The 22,692-nt window shown below is 43.2% G+C and overlaps 1 protein-coding gene across 1 annotated transcript in view; it reads left to right on the forward strand.

Moving 5' to 3' along the window:
* Positions 1-22,692, forward strand: part of UNC13C (unc-13 homolog C) — a 524,763-nt gene that overhangs the window by 282,015 nt on the left and 220,056 nt on the right. The window lies entirely within an intron of this gene.

Below are 22,692 nucleotides of genomic sequence, written 5' to 3' on the forward strand. Positions count from 1 at the left end.
AGTTTGACTGGTAATAATATTTCAATAACAGTTCCCAATTTGGAAATGATAAATTATATGGTTAGAAAAAATGGGAAGTATAGAGTATATCCTGTATAAGCATGTAAGAATTTGCATGTTATATGTGACCAGACACCAAGCATTATTCAAAACTAAATGCCAGCTGGCCCAAGTAGATCAATTCTAGTGTATATGATCTTTAAGAGAGTAGTGCATGGTATCTTATCTTTTTGAAATGAGAAAACACTGGATTATGTTATTTGATTCATTTTGGTAAGAAAATAAATTTATCTCAATATCAAAACTTGAATGTGAAAAGCTGTCACTAGAACCCAGGGGCAAAACTTTCTCAAAAATCAACTGAATGGATTGTGCTGCATTAAAGACCCTGATAAACACAAGAGTCAGTAACTTTAAGCCTCCGAAAACATAAAGGTTTTACATAGGTAAGTTTAGGCAACGTGCTTTTTATTTGTTTGGTAATACAACAAGAGACGTTAGGGGTAAAATATGAAATTCCATTTTCAATTTCAACCCAAAGAGATAGTTTCAGCATATTCAATTCACTTGCTTTTACTACAGACAGTTTAATATAAATAAGGCACAAAAAATCTAAGAAAAGACTCATTCAAGTTAAAGTGTTATTTAAATATTCCTGTAATAAGAATATTATTGAACTATTCCTGTTATAAGACCTGGTACCTGGCAGAAGGCTCCCCGAAGTTTTTAGAAGGAGGCCTCATTAGCCAACTTCGCCTCTGTTGATCACAGAATTGAAACCCTACCTTAAAAAATCAGTTAGGCACAGAAATAAGTCCCCTGAAATGGACAGGTCCTTTCCAATATAACAGCTTCCTCTTTAGGAGGGTTTTCTGTTGTAGTAGTGATACCGCTATTCCATGATAAATCAAGGGTGCTCAACCCCTGGCCTGTGAGCCACATCTGGCCTACAGAGCCATGCCATCTGGCCCACAGGAGTCCCCACGGTTCTGAAAACTTGGCAGTGGGGGACCCATGTCAGTAATTGCTGCTCCCCAGCTGCCAAATTTCTAGTAGTGGTCAAAGGTTAGATATTAAAAAGTCTTTAGGCATCTACACATCATTTGCATCATAGTTATACACACAGGGACTTTTGAAAATGCCTTTTAAAAATCTAGAGCCAAATGCCTAAGAGTTTAACTGACACATTTTATCAAAAGAAAATGTCAAAGTTAAGCAGAAAGCAATGCAAATTTACTTTTGTGTTTTCCAACCTGCTCTACTTTCATCTATTATCTAAAGAGCAGAAGTTTCCTGTGGATGGAATGTATAGAATGGGGACAGCTTCCTTTTGCCTGGTCAGAGCCTCTGCAAGTAGATTGGCTCTGGAAGACATTATAGTTGGGTTAAAAACTTTGCTCACTGTCTTTGTGAAGAAAAAGTTTATAGTGACCCAGTCCAGATATACATGATCTTTACAAATTATTTTAATGTTTGATGCAGTGGTTTAATGTCTAAAGCCTCACAGCAGTTGGAATTGTGTTTTGTGTAAGAAACTGCTGTGTTATTCAAGATCTGAATGTGCTTGTTCCTGGGATTTCTATAAGATGTAAACTTCAGTGCAAATTTTGCTTTTAAGTATCTGTCTCTTTCTAATAAAGTATACAAGTTTTTGGCTAATTGTAAATGGTAAGAAAATTCTGCTGTGTCTTTCTCTGTTCATTTTTGCTCCGAGCATAGAAAGAAGCAGTGCTTAGACTCCAAATTTCTTCTGACTGTTCAAAAGCTATAGTAATATCATTTGGAAAAATAATTATTCATTGAATTGATTAGCATCACCTCTAGCTGAAAAAACTGTATCTGAACACTATACACAAGAAGTATATTCCCAGTGGATAGAGCAGAAGTTGTCAGTGGGATTTCTCATTTGCATAAAGTACAAGTTTGTGGGATCAGTGCCTTACTGGGTTTTTTAGCTGTAAGAATCATTGGTGCAGTTCTGCTTGATATCAGAGATGATGTCTGCTTCTATTATGGAGATCATCTGTACCACTGCTGTGAATTTTGTCACTGTATATGTATGTGACAGTGGCATCAACCCAGACTGAATTAGAAAGTTTTTGTTTGTCATTGCTTGATACTGAATTCTCTGTTGGGTAACAGAAAACTTCTAAGTGATTTGAATTCCTCAGATGGTGCCTGGAATTGATTTTTAGCCCAGATACCTTGGCACTACTAGGAAAAGATGCAGATTATTTGATTTGTGAACCCCAAAGACTAGATTTTTATAATGCCTATCATCCTTACAATAAACAAAGCTCTAGTCAAGGGCTTTCTCTTTTCTTCATTTATTTTGCTATGATTGGAATAATAGACAAAATAACACAAAAGAAGAAGATTGTGGAACACTAGAAGTACTGGCCGTTGAACAAATAAAAAGGACTGAATAGTGCAAGATCCTCAGGTTTAATGATGTTGCATTTAGCTCAGGACTTGAGAAGGGGAGGGAATGGTGACTTACAAGTGCTCCATAGTTGCTTGTACCCATACAGTAATCATGAAACAGTCTGACCCTTGAGTGCTTCCATGCATCCGTGTGTTTACAAATGCTTACTCTGCAAAGGTTGAAGTGCACAGTTTAAATTTGTAAGAGGAAGAACTACTGAAGATCATAACTTTTGAACAAATGAGTCCCTGATTCTGGAGCCAAATGGGGAAAGAAATGCCAACCACACAATTTAGAGAAGCTGAACAGCACAGTATATTCTTTCATGCAGCATATTCTGACTCCATCTCCACTCTGACACCATTGCCTCACATGCATCCCTACTAACTGGGTAGAACAAGCACTACATTTGGGGTGTCTATACACGTGCTCCGAGGGGGGTGGGGAAGCACCTGGGGGGCTACGGTGAGCTCTCACAGGCAGCAGCGGTGCTGTCAGTGGCAGGAGCACGGCAGTGCAAGTGGGGAGCTCCTGCAGGCAGCCGTGACGCTGCTGGCATCAGGGTGAGTGGCAGGCTCCAACCAATGGTCAGCAACCACCCACAGATGCTGCTGGCAGCATGGCTAGCAGGCAATCGCAGACCACCCATAGATGCCGCCAGCAGTGTCAGCAGTGGTGGGGGAGGGGAGGGGGCAAGAGGCAACTTCCTGCCTTTTTGCAGGGGGTGCACCACCACACTTAGGGGGTGCAAGTGCACCCGCATGCACTCCCTATGCATCTCCAATGCCCACTGCCATTTCGAAATGCAGGGACACTAAATACTTGGGACACGGAGGATGCTGAGGCTGCTGGAGCATGCTAATTAGCATTCTTCTGCAAACTCTTATCAGACTTGATTAATCATCATGTGTATAGACACCCTTTGTGCTCATTTCTCATCAGAACAAAAATGAGACCATTTGCAATTTTTTTAGGAAGAGGATAAAACCAAGCCAAATCAAACTATGGACAGAGACCGCAGTATAGGTGGTTAGCCTACTCACCTGGGAGGTGGGGGAGACAGCTTCCAGACCCTGCACTGCCTGATTCAGGCTACTGTCTTTCCATGAAAAGGATCTCTCTCCCCATTGTATTGTTGTGATTTAAGATGCATCAGCTCAGGAAATCTTTCCAGTGGAATTTTATTTGAAACAGATGCATTTCTGTGAAGAGTTTTGATTTCAACAAATCGCCATATTCTGGAAAAATACATTTTGTTGAAAAATTCCTAACCAGGTCTAAAGAATACAGAATTCTTCCATCTAAATCCTATACTTCGTGATATTTTTTTGTGGGGAGGAGGCAGGGAAGGAAGTAGGACTGGGGGACAGAATGATAAATCTGAGAATCCTGACCCCCCAGTTTTGCCTTTTAGGATATAACTTCTCTTGATATCAAAGACCTCCTGCAATGAGGAAAGACAAATACCAATGTTTATTTAGACTCTTCTCTCTCACTCAACACATACTGGAGATTCTTTGAAAAGTCCAGCACAAAATCAGACACCCACAGTGTGTGATAGGAATTTGAGCCCCTGCAAATTCATTTGCAGGTGAAACTGCATTTTACATGAGTTAGGAAAATCTGGAAGACAATCCATGAACCCATGAGAGTCAGAAAATCTTATAGAACAATTACCAATTCTTTTTGTCCTGTTGCATACTGAAACACTCTTATCTCCTCTGTACTGTTCTCTGGTTTTTATTTTATTCCACTTCATCCTATAACCATGGTACTGAATGTTGATGAGTAATCTCCAGAAGCGAATCTTACTTAGATCAGGAGCCCTTGGAGGTTTTTATACTTGGATACAATTAGATTTATTTTATTTTCTTCGAAAGAAAAATGAACAAGCAGTAGGAAGAGAGATAGTGGGTTTGTGGAAACAAAATGCTTGGGAGGATGGGAGAGGATATTTTGATTATTTCTGCTAGTAATATCAAATAGCAACAAGTAACTGCTCATGACGTACAGGTACAATTACTAGGTTCAGCTTTAAGAAGGTGGAGGGGTGTGTGGAGCCTTCTATTTCCCCCTACACACATTTTGCTTCTCATTCAATTTCGTAAACCCCACATTTCTTCTTTTTGACATACCATTCTCTTTACTTTTGTGATGTTAGATGTAGTGTTAACATCTAGTATTATTTAAAATAGGTTTTGTCCCATATTTTTAAAATCACATGTATGTTCTCTGTTGACTTGCATTAACATTTTGTTCAGTTTGAGAGTGTTAAGCTTAAATATCTATGTATATATGCAAGTGTGTGTATTTTAATACAAGGTTATTTTTGCCTACACTTGTTTTGTCTAGTCCAAATAGTGTGCACTAGTGTTAAAATGGTGTGCACAGCTTAATCAAAAAGCAGTCTGACTGAGTGCTTTACGTGCATTTATTCTTCAGTAGATTACAATGCCTATCAGTATGACTTAAAAGAAGGAACAACTGCTGAGGGTCATAACTAGTTAACATATGACGGTCACATTTTGTTGTTAATATTTACTCTGCTGTAATTGCTATAGTTTGGTCTGTATAATAATATAGTAAATATAATAAGTGCTGCCAATACTTTGAGTGCTGTATAACTGCAGTTTACCATCATATTAGGGACAATTTAGTAAAACAGTTAAAACACAATATAAACCAAAACCCATTTTAATGGTCTTATTATCACATAGATTTTTTCAAATGGTAGGAAAATGCTCTTCTCTACAGATGCATTCATTTTTCTTTGCATAACTTTTAAAAATATGTTCCATCTCTATTTTACAAAAGAAGACTGTTACTGTTTTTACATTTTTTGTAGATAATAGAAAACAAGCTAAGAGTGTCAGGCAAATCTATGTCACCTTTACAGGCCATCAAAGCTGGCAGGGTTCCTGTAGCAGGGTGTGCAGAGGCAGGTGATGAAAAGAGAGATGCATGCCTACCTTGGAGGACTAAGCCAGCTGATGAGGATGATTAACTGGTCCAGGGGAAGTTAAAATCTCCCAGGGATGGGAACTGTGGGAAAAGGAAGGCTGTGAGGCTAGAGGCAGCAGCACAGAACCCTGGGTACTCTCTCAGGGTCTGAGAAAAGCTCACAGGGTTTGGTTAACTCTTTATTGTATTGTACTTGGTGTTTTATCATTCATGGTTTATGTTGCATCCTGTGGAGCAAGTTTGCCCTGGGAAAATAAAGACTATATTGTGCAAATTGACAACCCACTACAGTATCACTATATTATTTATTTCATATATAATTATTTTAAAGCACTGTATTTCAAGTAGAGCAGTGAGAATACCTGAAATTACAAAAATCACAAATATTCACTCGGATGGAAAATTGAATTAATGTTGGGTTGACTGTGTTCACTAGCCTTCTCTGCTCTCTTTCAGCAAATATTCCAGTGGCAGAGTTTGCTGGCAGAAATATTAACAGAACAAATGCTCTCTGAATTGTGCAATTACAAGGAAGTGGAAACATTAAGCAAATCTCAGGGAATAGTGGCAGAAAACAAATTTTGAAATGAGCTTAATAGAAAATATTTTTTAAAACACGATCTTAGTAACTGACAACAAGAGCCTCCTATTTCACTGGTGGGGAATTGAGCTTTAGAGAGATGGTTTAAGTTGTTCAGATAGCCATTCAAATTCTCCACTTTATTGAGTTTTTCCAAGCACTAAGGCCTTGGACAGATGCACATTTGAAGTGCTCCAAATTTGGAATAGGTCATGGAGAGATGTGCACACACATACTCATGCAGTGCCACCAGAGTGCTTCAAGACTGCTGCAACAGCATGCACTACTACCAGAAGGCACAATGAGAGGTTGCTCAGTCCTGTGATTCCACTTCTCCATCCCACCCGCTGCTTCCATTCAACATGCTTAAGTCATTAAAATTAGTAATATTGGTGCTCTTTTGAATCTTGGAAAGTGGCTTATGTGATGCCACAACACAAATAAAATAAGACATAAAATAATAATCCATCTTCCCTTACCCTTATGATTTCAGCCTTTGCTCTAGACGTCCCAAATTCTGATCTTAAGCCACAAACCTTCTTCATTGGCTTATCTTTGCTACATCCCCAGAGACTCTGGATAAGGAGAAAGGAAACTGAGTTTATGGTTGTACCAAAATTAATGAGAATGGTGTCATCGTAGGAAAATAGGACTGAAAGGGACTGTCTATAGTCATCCAGTCTAGTCCCTTGCTCGAGGCAGGATAATCCCTAAATAAACCATCCTAGTCAAGTGTCTGCCTAAACTGCTCTTAAACCATTCCAGACATAGAGATTCCATAAGCTCTCTTGGTAGCCTATTGTAAAACCCATCCAAGAACCAGCAAGCAAGAACCAGCACCAGTTACTATTTCAGCTCAGATAGGGGTTGAACCTACATTTCCTGGCTTAGGAGGCTAGTGCCTTTTTGGTGCATCTACATGTTGACCACATAGTGACATTCTACATTGCTGTATGGCACGCTACATGAGCTCAGCATGCTTCCCAGCTATAGCATGCTGCTACAGCAACATAGCAGCAAAATTTACCTGCACACTGCACACATGGCTCAGTAACCACCCATACTGTACCTTGCTTTACTACTTCCAAATGGAAGTACTGAAGCACGGTGGTGCGTCAGCACCCTTTAAGTTGTCCCCTTGGCTATGCAACTGAAGGGGAGCATGCAGTTCCACAGATGTGGGATAAGTCTGTCTATGAGGAGTCAGAGCTTAAACAAATTAGACCCAAAACAAAATTACCTCCCCTCTCATGTGGAGGATCTGACAACTATTGCTGCTTTTTGGTCAATTGATGCCTTACCGTGGTCCATTACTCAGCTGAGCCACAAAGTGCGTGATGTCATGAACAATGTAGAACTAGAGAACATGCATCTTCATTCTACCTGATCTGTATCTGTATACTTTACATCAGGGTTCTCCAGTAGGTGTCCTGTGGACCACATAGCCATCAAGGGGTAAACATGCAACCCCCTCAACTTCTGCTCTGGCTGCTGCTCCTCCCTTCACTCTCCTGATGTTGCTGCCAGAGTCTCGGGGCTCCTCCTCCTTCTTCCAGCTTCTGCACCCTGCCCAGTATGGAGGCATCAGTGGTACACTGGGAGTTACCCACCACATGGCAGAAGAGGCCACACAATGCATTGCCATGCTGTAGAAGGTTCATGCAGCACAACACGGGCCCATGTGATGTGGCAGGAGGAGGAGCAGCATGCATCATGTGGCCTATGCAGCATGTGCCTGGGGTATGTGTGGCCTGTGCAGTGAGTGGCTGGAGGGCCTGTAGCCCCTAGCCACTCAGATACTGGACAGTCATGCTCTACATTATGCAGTATAAGTGTATGGATTTACATGTAACTCTTCATTGGCTTCTCTCTAGAAGCTAGAATTCACTGAAAACATCTGCCATTGCATTTCCAAGTGCAATTTTGAAATTGTCTGGATTTTGAGTGAAAATAAGATTATACTGTCTTCCATGCAATTGAAATGTATGTTGTAGTTTCATTGTCTCATATATAACTGAATTCTGAGGATCAGTAAACTGTGTAAAAGAAACAGAGGAAGCATTTACCTAGTTTTTTTCACTCTTGCTGCCTTGTTTTTTTTTCCCCTCCATTCACCTCCAAATGAGAGAGCCAGATTTTCCATTTACTGAGCTAGAAATTGAATGGATTGTGGTGAATTGTCCCACTAGTAAATGGCAATTATTTCTGGGGTAAAAAATGGCAACTTCTTACAACATAAATTTGTCAAGAAATAGAGAACCATAGAGCTGTCTTATAACAACATTTTGTGAAATGCAACAGATGCATTCTCCACATTTGGTGGTACACACTGCTGGTATCATCTGTCAGAGAGAAGAAGCAAGAAGCTCTAGCAAGCAACAGTCTATTCAGTTCCATAACAAGCATATACCGTGTGTTCAGTTCCTAATAGATACTGTTTTTTGAGTTTAAAACTTGGCTATATTATGATGAAATAGATAGAAAAAAGTCATTTATAATAGGGGTGTGCGAAGCAGGCCCTATTCGATTCAGATTTGGCCTAAATTAGGGACAGTGATTTAATTCGTTGATTCAGATCACTGTCCCTGATTCGATTCGGCTGAATCTGAACCTGAAGATTCAATGCTGATTTAGAGAATCAGCAATTTGGAAATAGACACAGCATTAAAAGTTTATTCTACATACCTTGAGGTACCAGCGCAACTCATGATTGCTGCAATGCTGGGGTGGATGGAGCGTCCCACAGGAGTGCAGGGGGGCCCTCCCTATGCTCGGCAGTGAACCTGGGAGAACACGGGGGGGGGACCCTGCACTCCCCCAGCTCGGTGATTTGCTACAGGGGGACCCCAGGTGCCCCCCCTCTGACCCAGGAGGCACCAGTTGCCTCGCCGGGGAGGTGCGGGGTGGGGGGCCCAGCGTGATCCCTAGTAGACCTGGAAGTGGACCAGAAGTGCTTCTGGTCCACTTCCAGGTCTACTGCTGAGCGTGCTAGGGAGTCCCCCGTGCCTCTGTGGGATACTCCATGCACCCCAGCATCATAGCATTCACGAGCCCCTGCTACCTAGAGGTATGTAGAAAAAACATTTAAAGCTGTCTCTATGTCCAAATCTACGAATCTTTCTGAATCTCTCCAAATTGATTCGGAGGGTTCCAATTCAATTTGGAGAGATTAAAGGGTCCCCTGATTTGATTCAGGTTAGGAGATTCACCCACCGAATTGGGCTGAATTGCCACCAAATCGAATCAGGGACTGAAGCTTTACACAACCCTATTTTATAATATTCAGTAAGTTTCTGAATGTGAATAAATATGCTATTAGCTTGTTTATATTATTGTTAGAAAACAAGAGAATGTGGAAAGAAGGCTTGTTGACTGTCACCTTACAATGTCTGCAGTCACTTCAGTAATTCTTTTTCAGACTTTTCCACCTTGTGAGAGTAGCATGATGCAAATCTGCTTGTTCTCCAAATAACACTTTGATCAATATGAATCATTTAATGTCCGCAAAGCCAGTATTCTGCAGAGGGGGTTAGGCATTTTCAGTATTGACATCTGCTCGGAAATAGTATGCAAAAGGCAAGGATTTCTAAGATGCTTCTAAAATGCATCAAATGCAAGAGAAAAACATACAGGCAATAGAAGAATGGACAAGTCACCAAGGAACTGTAACAGGAAATAGCAAGAACCTTCAAGGACAAAATCAGAAAGGCAAAGATATTGAGTGAGTTGCACCTGGCAAAGGAGGTTAAGGATGAAAAGAATGGGTTCTATAAGTATGGCGGCCAGAAAAGAAGGACCAAGGAAGCTGTGGGTCCTCTGTTAACAAGCCAGAGGAAACTCCTAGCCAAAGATACAAAGAAGGTGGAGCTACTAAGCAGCCAATTTGCCTCAGTTTTCACAAAAAAAATTAAGCTGCCAGACACCTAATAGGACTTATCTGGATAAGGAAGGGGCAAGCTGAGGGAGGAAATAACAAAAGAGATGGTCAGAAAGCTTTTGTTGGGTCTGAATGAATTCAAGTCAGCAAGGCCAGATGAGCTTTATCCCAGGGTCCACAAGGAACTGGCAGAGAAGATCTCAGAACACTTGTTAATGATCTTCATGAAGTTGCTGGAATTGGGTCAGGTACCAGAAGACCAGCAAAGGTCCAATGTAGTGTTCCTTTTTAAAAAAAGGCAGGAAGGAGGGCCAAGGGAACTATAGATTAGTTAACCTCACCTCAATACCTGGGAATTACTGGAGCATATCCTAAGGAAGGCCATTTGCAAGCATTTGGAGGAGGAGAGGTTAATCTCAAGTAGCCAGCATGGATTTAAGAAAAATAAATCATGTCAAACAAACCTTATCTCCTTCTGTGATAAAGTAAATAATTGGGTGGATAAAGGGAAAGTAACTACTTGGGCGGATAAAGAGAATACTGTGGATATAGTATATCTGGACTTCCACAAGGCTTTTGACAAGGTCCCATGCAACCTTCTCATAAGCAAATTGGAGAAATGTGGGCTGAATAAAACCACTATTAGGTGGATAGATAACTGACTGAGTAACCATAAAAAAAGGGTAATCAGTAACGGGCCCATGTCAGAATAGCAGGAGGTTTTGAGTGATGTCTCACTGGAAGCTGTCTGGGCCTGGTGCTGTTCAGTGTATTTATTGACAATTTGGATGCTGGCACACAGAACTTGTTGTGCAAGTTTGCAGACAACATGAAACTGGGAAGGATTGTGAACACACTGGAGGAAGCAAGTGCAATTTAGAAGGATCTCAAACATAGGCAGTGGAAGCCTGGATCTAACAGGGCTTAGGCCCCCCAAATGCAGAGCAGTGGTAGCAGTGCAGAGGGCCACAGGGTAGCCCAGATGAGGGCTCTGGGTGGCTGCAGTGGGGGGGGGGAAGGGCATGCACAGACATAGAAACAGATACACATCTATGTCTGTGCATGCCCCCCCCCCAACGCTGCATGGTGTTGCACCATTCTTGAGGCAGCCGACAACAGAGACCATCCGGTGTAGGCAGTTCACCTCTGCCCCATGCATAAATCCAGGGGGCATGTGCTTGCTGTGCCTCTGCTGGGATGCACGCAGCAGCAGGAGCCCCCCTGCAGCCCTAAACAAACCACCCAGGCTCTGAGCATCCTATGACCTGTCCCAGGGCCTCATTCACCCTTGCCTCTGCCCCACTCCCTCCCTCACCACAGGGGCCTTGATCTGCCCAACCCCCATGCCCCTTCCCCCATGACAGACTTATCTGCTGTGATGGGGTGTGTATGTGTGGGTGTGGGTGTGTGTATGGACAATGGCTAGAAGTTTCAATCAAAAAAATTTAGATTAGATATCCGGAAAAACCTTTTCACTTTGAAAAGAGTGAGGCAGTGAAATATACTGCCTAGGAAAATTGTGGGCACTCCACCACTGGAGGTGTTCAGGAAGAGATTGGAAAGCCACTGATCAAGGATGAGTGATGTGTAACTAAGCCTTTTTTCTACCAGGGGTATTTCACATGCTTCTGAGTGTTGCTGGTTGCTGCCCCTGCACCTCCCCCTTTATTTTCGACTATATGTATCAGGGTGTTTTTAAGTCTCCCCAGACTCATTGGGTGTTGGCTACAGCTAAGACTGGAGACTTTAACTAGGGTGTGCCTATTCTTATGGTAGGGGCAAAGCCAGAGGTTCCTGGCTAGAGGGACCTCTCCACTCAGAGTTAGACTGATTGTCAAATTTGGGGTCAGGAAGAAATTTTACCCCGTGGTCAGATTGGTATGGATGGGGGGGGGAGGGGTTGCCTTCCTGTGTAGCAAGGGGGCATGGCCTTCTACCTGGGACCTTTTGGCACATATTATTGACAACATTTTATAGAAGCAGGATGTTGCCTGCCGTGGTTCCCCTGTTTTACCTGGGGCAGGTTACAGTGTTAGGTCTGAAGGTCTATGTTGCATCAGGGTTGAGAGTAGTCTTATGTAGAGTTTAGATTATGATCGTAGTATAGAATGGTTTGGATAGGGGTGATCCTGCCTCAGGCAAGGGGTTGGACTAGGTGACCTCTGGAGGTCCTTTCCAGCCCTACTTCTCCATGACTGTGTGACTCTGAGGGTGGTATCTTTTATTGGATCAATGATGTAGTAGGAATAAAGTTAGACAAGCTTTTGAATGCCAAACATTCTTCCTCTCTGATCACAGAAACCAGGCACAGTGATGCTATGTCGCAGTGCCCACAGGAGGCTCATGCAGGATATTAGAGGCTCATGTGATGCGGCAGGAGGGGAGGGGGAAGACAATGTGGTGCATAATGGAGGGGCTGCTATGCTGTACCTATACTTCTATGACAGGGGTTGGAAACCGGGGGTACATATACCCCTTGGGGTAAGTGAACTGGTCCTAGGAGGTACCCGCAGGTGGGCAGCGACAGAGTGCCACCTCCTCCCAGGAGCAGGGCAGGGGCAGCAGAGTACCTCTGCGGGGCAGGGAAGTTTGCCATGGTGGCCATCACCACCACACACCAGCCCAGTGAGCTTCCATGCTCTGCAGAGGGATGCCACTGCCCTCACCCCAGTCTGGTGAGCTTCCCTGCCCCACCCCAGCCCTCCTGAGAGGCAGTGGTGCTCTGTCCCCACCCATGTGCTATCCCTGCCTCCCCACATAGCATCCAGCTGTGTTCCCCCACACTCAGCATCCGGTCATGCACTACCCCCCCCCACTCAGTGTCCAGCCACTGGGAGTACATATACTAAAAGAGGTTAAAACCCCCTGTTCTATGATCATATATCTGATAAAGAATATCTTACATTCAAAAGCTTGTCCAACTTTGTTCCAACTAAATAGTTGGTCCAATAAAAAATATTGCTGTAAGAAATCTTTGCCTCTTGCATGGTTTGTGGACCATCATGGCTACATTGTCACTCGTACACTGACGTAGTATGTACTTTTTAAAGACCTTTCCTTTTTTCAGTTATTTAGTTTGTGTTGATTTTATAAGTATATCAAAGTAACTGTAAAAATACAGAATTCACAAAAAAGAGCTGTTAAAAAATTACATATGAGATAAAATTGTTAAAGGCACCTAAATGACTTAGGAGAATGCCATTATCTTTCAATAGGCATCTTTCAATAGGCACCTATACATATGCTCCTGAGTGGAAGCTGCTCTAATTAAAATACCTGTAGTGCCTCATGTATTCATCATCCTGCATTTAAAAAATGATGGTGGTGATGCTTTAACTAAAACTTGTTTGATGAGCTGTAGTTAAAGCACCCCAACACCATTTTGAAACATGGGGATGCTGAATAAATGAGATGCTGCAGCACACTGGAGCATTCTGATTAGTATGGTCCAGGGTGTCACAGGCCAGCTGGGCACTGTGAGTATATCAATTTAGCCACTGGGCTGTTTGGTTCAGGATCAAGGAGTCAGAGTTGGGAGTAAAGCAATGGCAAGTTTATTGTAGCTTGCACACACACAACAGTTAATAAAAAGATAAATGCGATAAGCAAGTAATGCAGTATTAAAGAGCTAATAGTAAATAATAACAACAGATAGATAGATCTATCTGTCACAGGCCAGCAGGGCACTGCAAGGGTATTAGCCACTGCGCTGTTTAAAACAACAAATAGACAGACATGGGTTGGCAACTTATCGATAGTCCCTCAATGCCAGGTGCGCGCCAGGTGATTCCAGCGAAGTCAGGCGTCCCTGATCAACGCTGTCCAAGGGATTACCGGAGAAGTTCCCTTGATCAGTATCCAATCCTCACTTACACTGGGAGTTTGGAGTCCGGGCTTGGAACAGCAATTACCATCCTGTTCCCTCCTTCCTGTTGGTCACCTGACACACGCGCTTTTTATACCTAGTCTTATGCTAATCTGTTGGCTTTAGGGCCATTCACAATCTTGTTCTATAGCTGTTCCCTTATGGGATTAAAAGGTGTTAAAAATTATTATAAAAGGTTACTACCCAGACTTGGTTTTATCCAATAAGCAAATTGCAATGCAGCATCTTCAGGTTTGAAATTAACATTACTCCACCTAAATCCAACCCCTTTAAAACTTTCTGACTACGCTTTATTGAGATGTGCTTTCCTAGAATGTGCTGGGTAGGCCAGGCAATTGAATCCAGTTTTTATCATCATCAAGGCTAAATTCTGAGTAAGAGAGAACTGTTAGGTCAGCTAATTTTACAACTATAGCTTTGTCTTTGAGGCCTAGTCAGTTCCACAAACAGTTACAAGTTACATTTGCGGGTTACAAAAATACAAGCTTTATATTACACAAAAATTCCAAATGCCTCTAAGAAGCACATATTTATTGCTTATTAATTTCTTTGGTTCCAGCTATCACACCAGGGCTAGGAACAGACATTCAAAAAGCCTGAGCCTGAATTGATTCTATCTTTGCAAGTTACTTTAACCTGGCTAGGCTAAATCAGTTTTGTAACTGGACAGACATCCCTGAAATGCAGGCATATACCTGTATTGGCTCAGGCTAGAAGCTGGCAGGTGGTAGAGCAGTCCTTCCTTCCTTCCACAGCATGGAGCTGAGGGGAGTGTGGCCAGGCTCTGGCAGGACCCTGTGATTAGCCCAGCAGGGAATTGATAACAGTGTTTATCACACAATTAAGAAAACAATGGAGGGGCATTACAAGCTACTTGTTGATTCTGCCTGTTGATTCTAGCTGTTGCTTCAGCATGGACCATAACCAGCATTTGGACTGCTAGCTAATGCACAGACACCTCCTCAGTAAGGCAGAGGGGAGGGGGGAATTCCTGCTTAGCACGGAGTGGTGACGGGGAGAGGAGGAGCTGCAGCCAGGGAGCAGAGGGGAGGGGCCAGCCCTGCTGTAGAGCAGAGCACCCTGCCCAGTCCAGAGAGCATGCCGGGATGCTGGGGGTGTCTGGTTTATCTTAAACCGGGAAGGAGTCTGGGACAGATATTGCATAAACCAGTTGGACTCAAATCAGTTAAGTCTGATACTATATTCAACCAGGTTTATCTCAAACCGGTTTCAGCCATTCACAGACTGGTTTATGTGCACTGAGCATCTGTTCTGTTACAGGTTTAAACCAGCTTCTGATCACTTAAACTGGTTTATGTTTAATGCCTGTCTCTAGCCCAGCAGACTCAATTAACCAGAACCAGAACACATCGGAGCACATATAAAAGTGCTCCTAAATGCCACTTTTGAAAATGGAACTTTTTGGTGATTGGTTTCCAATGTAAACACAATCTATAATCTGTAATAGTAAAGATATGTAAACCATGCATTAGAGACACTGAAAAAGGATCAACCATTCTTCAAATCTGGAACATAAAGGGCACTTTGAAGCCTTTCATTATATTTCTGCAGTATGCTTGATGGGCATCATGTTAGCCAAAATAACACTGAAATCTTTGATAAAGTGCATTAAGGCAGTAGAAGGGATATATTTCTGCTGTGCTTTTAGACCCTCAGTTCAGAGGCCTCTCTCCCCTGGGAAGAATGAATGGAAACACTGCAGACAGATTCTTACAGATAAAATTGCCTGTCAGAAGCTTGTCCAAAATGACTGGTTTGAAAGCAGAGAGCAGCTCATCATCTGCTGGCAGAAGAGATCAGGTAGAGGAGAAAATAACAAAAGCTGTAAAAGTTCAACCTTGAAGGTAGGAAGAGGGGACTTCACTAATGTTCTTATCACCAGAGAAAGCTGGAGAAACTAGAATGAATAAAATGAACAGTAGCATGTATCTTTCCTCACCATTTAGAGTTGTTTTTACAAGTGACCAAGTCGGACAGAAGTTGGCTTTCTGAGGGCTTGCAGGTCATTCCGTCTTACAACAGATACCTTTAAGTGTGGGGCAGTGGGGATCACCACCTCCTCCCACACCCCACCTGGCAGCAGTTCGTGACTGGGGGCTTTTTTTTATTTTTAAAGAGCTGGGAGCTGGGGCTGGGCGGGACAGCCATGGCGGGGGGGGGCGGGGGGTGCAGCTGGGAAAGCGGGAGGGAGTTGGGGACACTCAGCGGGCCCGTCTTTGCGCACGCAGGCTGTGGCCAGCAGCCTGGGCACACAGGGCTGGAGAAGACCGGGGGCGAACTAGAATTAGTCGCAGACGCGTAATGGTTGATTTAAAGATTGTTTAATTACACCAAAGATGGTCGTGGTGTAGGCTGGACAGTTTCCAGGTGCAGCTCCGCTTAAATCCTCATTAGAGGACTACGACAAATTCGTTCTAGCCCCGGAGTTGAAGCTCCGTGGGTTCGGTAGTTTCTCTCCCACGGAGTTGCTGAAGCTCCGTGGGTTTGGTTCGGTTCTCTAGCCCCGGAGTTGTTGAAGCTCCATGGGTTCGTATCTTTAATATGCAGGAAGGGATACGTCTAGGAATTTATCGGCGACGGGGAGAGGCTAGAGGCTGTTCGTTCTTTTCCCCGGAGTTGTTGAAGCTCCGTGGGTTCGGTTATCAGACCTCTATTTGCCTTTTAAGAAAAGCGTTGGGTCTGAAAGGATCCACAGCGCTTAGAGATCTTCACGCTCTCCCTCTCGAACTCCAATTGCTTTCTCTCCAACTTGGGCGGAAACCACCCAAGCTCTTTATACGGCTAGCAAGCCAATTGCTAGCCGCCACGTGTGCATGTATTAGAATCGGCCAATAATGTGGCACAAATCTTCATACAAATGGCAGGAACTCCTTGCACCGTGCATTTCTTGGATGCAAAAGAAATGCACCATGCAAAGAAAGCTTCAAATTAGCAGGAAATTCTCCATTGCACCGGGGTTCTCTTCTGCAGCAGAGAACTCCACCGTGCAAGGAAGCTGCAATTTAGCGGGAAAAATAATTTAGCGTTGCCGAAGCACACACAAACAAAAAATCACAACTTTGGGTTGTGACATCCCCCCTTGCTGAGAGCATAGCTAAATTATGCTATACCCTTATCATTCTAGAACTTTGTCGTGAGTCGTCAAACGAACAGATAAGCAAACAAATAAACAAACATAAGATTCGCTGCCCTGGAATTGAGTTACATAATAATCAAGAAACAATAATCAACACAAACACATAATCTGATTCATAACAAAATTGCATGATCAGGGCTTCAGCGGGCGTCATGGCGAAGTCGTACGTCAGGCCCTCACTTCTTTCGGTGATGTCATCCCTCTCAGGGCTCCTCTTCGCCACGCACTCTGAATCTCGGATCTGTAAACAGAAAACTCTCAAAAAATAGATTAATGATCTTATTCAACAGATTTACACAATTTTTATGGCTCATATTCTCAATTGGATGAAATCATTGAGGATCCATCATCTGGCTCTTCTAAATAACAAAAACCTAACTCATAGGCCAATTGCCATTGGCCTGCATCTCCTAAAATCCGAAGCTGCCGCTTGTTGAGTCCGGAACACTGTAGAAGAAATCCAAACATGTATCGCTCCTCTAAGGTTCTCAGTGGCAGTGATGGAAGATCGGATTCACGACGTCTGGTGCCTTGAAGTCTGGTCGGGTGTCGACAGTCCCGATCAAGAGACAATTTTGGCTCCATCAGGATACGCGGTCATGACAACTGACAAAGAAGGTTGCTTACAGGTTGGTTCGCCATTGGACTGAGCAGAATTCGGAGGATGACGATGTTTTTTCGCCCATAAATCTCGGGGCAAATGTCTAAGCTGTGAACGGTTACTGGAACAGTTCCAGGATCTCGTAGGTGACGGTGAGGCCATGGTCTTATTCGCTGGAGTGATGTCAGTCCCAGCGCACATGCTCTGGGGTTCCAGGCACAGTATGAGATGCCGATGATTGCTAGCATGAGATGCTCTGAACCGGTATATTCTGGCCGTCCTTCATGCCATATGTGGGCTTTCTGACTAATCAGTCCTGCAACAAGCGCGGGTAGTGGAATAGGCCAGTGAACGTTGACCGTTATCATGTCGATGTCAGTGACATGTCCTCTACTCCACGAAGCTTGTCTGACTAGAAAGCTTGCTGCTTCTTGGTTCAGCAGGTCGGATCCAAGTTCCACGACTAAACGTCCTAACCATACAGCTAGAGTCTCTTCAGGCTGGATTCTTGATGCTCTACACAAATCCTGCAACTCAGCTCTGGTGCGAGCATAGTAGGCAGTAGCAATTCGATTAGTCGTTGTTGTAGGGAAAGCTGCTCTTTCGGGAGTTGATGTTGTTATAGGCTGAACTGCTGCCGCGGGAGTCACTGTTGCTGTTGCTGCTTCAGGCAGGAGGGGTGGATGCACTCCTCCACTTGACTCTCTCCTTCGTTGGCAGGAAGGCGTGGTCAGTAGAGGCGTCGCTGCATCGCTAGGCGGGGTTGCCGGCGACGACGCTGCGTCAATGGGCGGAGTTGCTGACCAAACTCTCACGGGTTCTTCCGAAGCTCCACCCTTCTTTTCCGGTTCTTCCACGCAGTCTCCCTCTTGCTCGGCGCCATCTTGGACTGGCGTTTCAGGCTCCTTTTTCTCAGCCGCTTCTTTGACCGCTTGGATAGCCATCTGCAGCTGGGCTTTCAGACTTAAATTCTTGTGCATTAGATTCATTATAGTACGAAAAGTTGCACTGCATTCTCCCCCCTTGTCGTACCACGGGGCCACCCTCTCATCTGCGGCTCGTTCCTCCATTTCCAGGTCTTCGCGGAGCTCGGATGGTAGCTCGCGACCCCTTAATCTAGCCGCCATGAGGGAAGGGAACCGGCTGATTGGCTCCGGTTCTTCACTCTCCCGAGCATATCGTAGGCATTGGGCACACTCCCGGGTGAAAGTCGGGTTCGTTTCGCCCACCGGGTTGGGTCCGGCGAGGGACAAAGTATTGAGGGGCCTGAACAGGACCCGCTCATCTCTCATTATACACCCGAACGCCGTGGGGAGCAAATACACTTCCCTCTCTCTCAGGGCTCCGTCTTCGGAGACTCTCTCTTCTCCCTTTAGTGACAGGCATCCGCTTACAAATCTTTCACCCGTTCCGCCCGCCTGGTGGTAAGTGATATGTGCCTCCAGTTCCTCAAAGCTTTTCACTTGGCGTTGGTTATCGCATCAAAGGCAGTTCTTAACCAATTCTAGTTCTAACGTGTCTCCTCCTGATCCCATCCTCATCGCCATGTGCGGGCTGGGGGCAAGTCGGGCCCGTCTTTGTGCACGCGGGCTGTGGCCAGCAGCCTGGGCACGCGGGGCCAGAGAAGACCGGGGGCGAACTAGAATTAGTCACAGACGCGTAATGGTTGATTTAAAGATTGTTTAATTACACCAAAGATGGTCGTGGTGTAGGCTGGACAGTTTCCAGGTGCAGCTCTGCTTAAATCCTCGTTAGAGGACTACGACAAATTCGTTCTAGCCCTGGAGTTGAAGCTCCGTGGGTTTGGTAGTTTCTCTCCCACGGAGTTGCTGAAGCTCCGTGGGTTCGGTTCAGTTCTCTAGCCCCGGAGTTGTTGAAGCTCCGTGGGTTCGTATCTTTAATATGCAGGAAGGGATACGTCTAGGAATTTATCGGCGACAGGGAGAGGCTAGAGGCTGTTCGTTCTTTTCCCCGGAGTTGTTGAAGCTCCGTGGGTTCGGTTATCAGACCTCTATTTGCCTTTTAAGAAAAGCGTTGGGTCTGAAAGATCCGCAGCACTTAGAGATCTTCACGCTCTCCCTCTCGAACTCCAATTGCTTTCTCTCCAACTTGGGCAGAAACCACCCAAGCTCTTTATACGGCTAGCAAGCCAATTGCTAGCTGCCACGTGTGCATGTATTAGAATCGGCCAATAATGTGGCACGAATCTTCATACAAATGGTGGGAACTCCTTGTACCGTGCATTTCTTGGATGCAAAAGAAATGCACCATGCAAAGAAAGCTTCAAATTGGCAGGAAATTCTCCGTTGCACCGGGGTTCTCTTCTGCAGCAGAAAACTCCACCGTGCAAGGAAGCTGCAATTTAGCAGGAAAAATAATTTAACAGTGCTGAAGCACACACAAACAAAAAAATCACAACTTTGGGTTGTGACACTATAGTCACACATTTGATGGCAATTTGACTCTAAAAGCATGTGACCCCATTACATCTCTCCCTTCCCTCTATGTAAATAGTCCATTTCTGGATACACAGACCCAAATGTTCAGAATTGTGAATATATTTATGAATGCCTAACTTGTGTTTGTAATTACCATGCCTGTGGTAATCGCATGAGACCTTTAAGAGCAGTGAGTGCTCTTTTGCTGCATGGCACCTAGGAATGTTCTGACTGGTGAAATGTTATCAAATATTTATATGGTATTACAGAGTTAAGGAGAGCTGTCCTTCTGTACTTCAGATGCAAAAAAACTCTAATTTATTTTAGTGCTATAATATATGAGTGGTAAAAACTGTTGATCCTTCTTTAGGAAATAAAACTTCAATTTTACCTCTAACAAGTAACAGTACTTAGACTATAGCATAGTCCTTTAAACTGTTCTGTACTAACCTACAAATAATTTTAGGGCCGTAAAATGGAAGTTGTTCCATTAAAAGTAATAGACCAGCAATGATTGACTTATTAAATTCCACGTGTTGCAGATTTCATAAGTAGGAGGAACATAAATGTTTCTCTTATAAAAAATGGGGCATGGTGGTGCTCTGAATCTTTGGTTTGTGTCTTGTAAACAGCTTTCAGTTTAGATATACGTCTCAAGAAGAAGAAACCAATATTAAAGTTTTTTTCCCCATGTTCTCAAAGTTAATGCAACGAAGACATTTTAAGGGTGGAACAAAGCATACTCCAGTGGTAAAACATTGCTGGCACACTAGGAGCCTCTTCTCTTAGACCTTGTGGATTAATGGCCCATGAGTGTTGGAGCAAAGGCACAGGCAGACAGAAGGATGAGGACTATTTAATTAAAGCTAAAAAGTTACTCTTTTTAGTTTTGTCTTCCTCTTTCCATTTTTCTTTCCTCCCTTTTCTATGTTGGTTTCCTCCCCATTGGTATGTGACTCTCTTTAACATTCTTTGGAGTTTGGAAATGAAAATTCTTGTTTTGTGACTTTTTCCTTGGCAAATTCATGGCTCTTTTTCCTTGGCAAAGATACATTTCTTTCCCTTCTGTTAATAATAGAACTGGAGCCAAAATTATTTCTTTTTCTGTTGACTTCTCTGTTTGCAGTGATGTCAGCAACAGTATGTACATCTCTGCAAACAGTGTTTCAGAGTTTCTGACTGCAGAACATATGGGGAATCTTACCCTGATTTCAGGATTCTCACACCAATCTCATACCTACAGACCTACCTAAATCATGGTGAGATGAAGAGATTTTCATAGACCACTGATGGTGCACATAGCAGATTTTCAGTCCTTTTGCAGCAAGGTTCCCCCCCCCCCCCCTTTCCCCTTGCTGCAGATTGGTCGAAGAACCCCTGAGACCCGCCCCTCACCACTGATTGGCCAAGAGGCCAATCGCTCATCTTAAGACTGCAGCATTGCTGCAGTATTGCATCTGGCTTCTTAAAAGATGGGGCCAAAACCCTTTCACTTTCCTGACTTGCATCATCACTGAATCTACATGCTAATCTACATGCTAAGCCTCAGCCTCTCAGTAACACTCTGTCAAACTGTGTTCTCTATGGCTACAGTGGATTGCTGCACTTCCTTTGTATATTGCTAAGCTTTTATTTTTTTCAAGTGATTCCACACAAAATCAAGGGAAACACCATTTTTGTGAAGATCATGGAAACTGCCATTTGTCATGGTTTCCACGAAAATCATGAAACTGTGATTTCAGGGCCCTATTCATACCGTATGTTGGGGGTGGGGGAGGTGTTTGCTCCAGTGTACTTATGCAATTGACATGCTTATGAGACTTAATTAGAAATGACTCTTGTCAGAAATAACAGAATTATAGACTGGCATTGGCTCCTGTTGATCAGTACTTTACTCCTTGTGGAAATCAGGAGAACTATTTCAAATATTTCATAAATTTCATAGACATTAGGGCTGTTTGTGGAATTTAGAAGGTAGCATGATCTGACCAAATAGCATTTCTCCTCTTTTGGTGAATGTTCTGAATTCACTGGTCCATATTTTTCAGTAGGTATTGAGGAAGAAGGCACCAGATGTCACTATTTGTTTTCTCTTTCAAAGCTGAAAAATAATCAGGTGTTACTGGTCCCAATATAGTTGCTTAAGTATCTATCAAGAAAGAGTTCAGTCCTTGGCCAGGACAAAAGCTGCTTCAACAGAATTTCTCTATGTGTTTTTCAAAATTTCTGGGGAGGAGTAAAACTTGATAAATAAACTTAAAAAATAGTAAGACAATGTAGCTGACTTCATTCTTCAAAATAGAAAAAAAAATTAGGAACTCAAATGGAATATCCTCTCCTTCTACAGATTAAAAACTATTAACAATTAAAGCTAATCATTCCTAAGTTAGAAATGAATAATAGACACATGGGAGCATCTAGGATTTAAAAAAGGGGGTTGAAGGTGATATACTGCATAACCACATATAACACAAAACATATTTTTATCCAGTTAGAGAAACTAGAACCTTTACTAATATGCTAGTGGCATAGTGTTACATTGTTCAGCTTCTGATCTTAGCAAACACAAATATAACTATTGTAATGTGCATTAATTTGCTTGATTATATATTACATTAAAAAACCCACAACAAGGCAAACATAGTCAAAATAGTAAAAGAGACTGTAATTAGCCCTATAGTCATTACAGTTAAATGTATCTCTCACTCAAATTAATAAAACAAAATCTAGTCTTCTTAAGCATCTTGACAGTGCCTCCAATATTTCA

Source organism: Alligator mississippiensis, chromosome 11 (genome assembly GCF_030867095.1).
Source record: "Alligator mississippiensis isolate rAllMis1 chromosome 11, rAllMis1, whole genome shotgun sequence".
NCBI lineage: Eukaryota > Metazoa > Chordata > Crocodylia > Alligatoridae > Alligator > Alligator mississippiensis.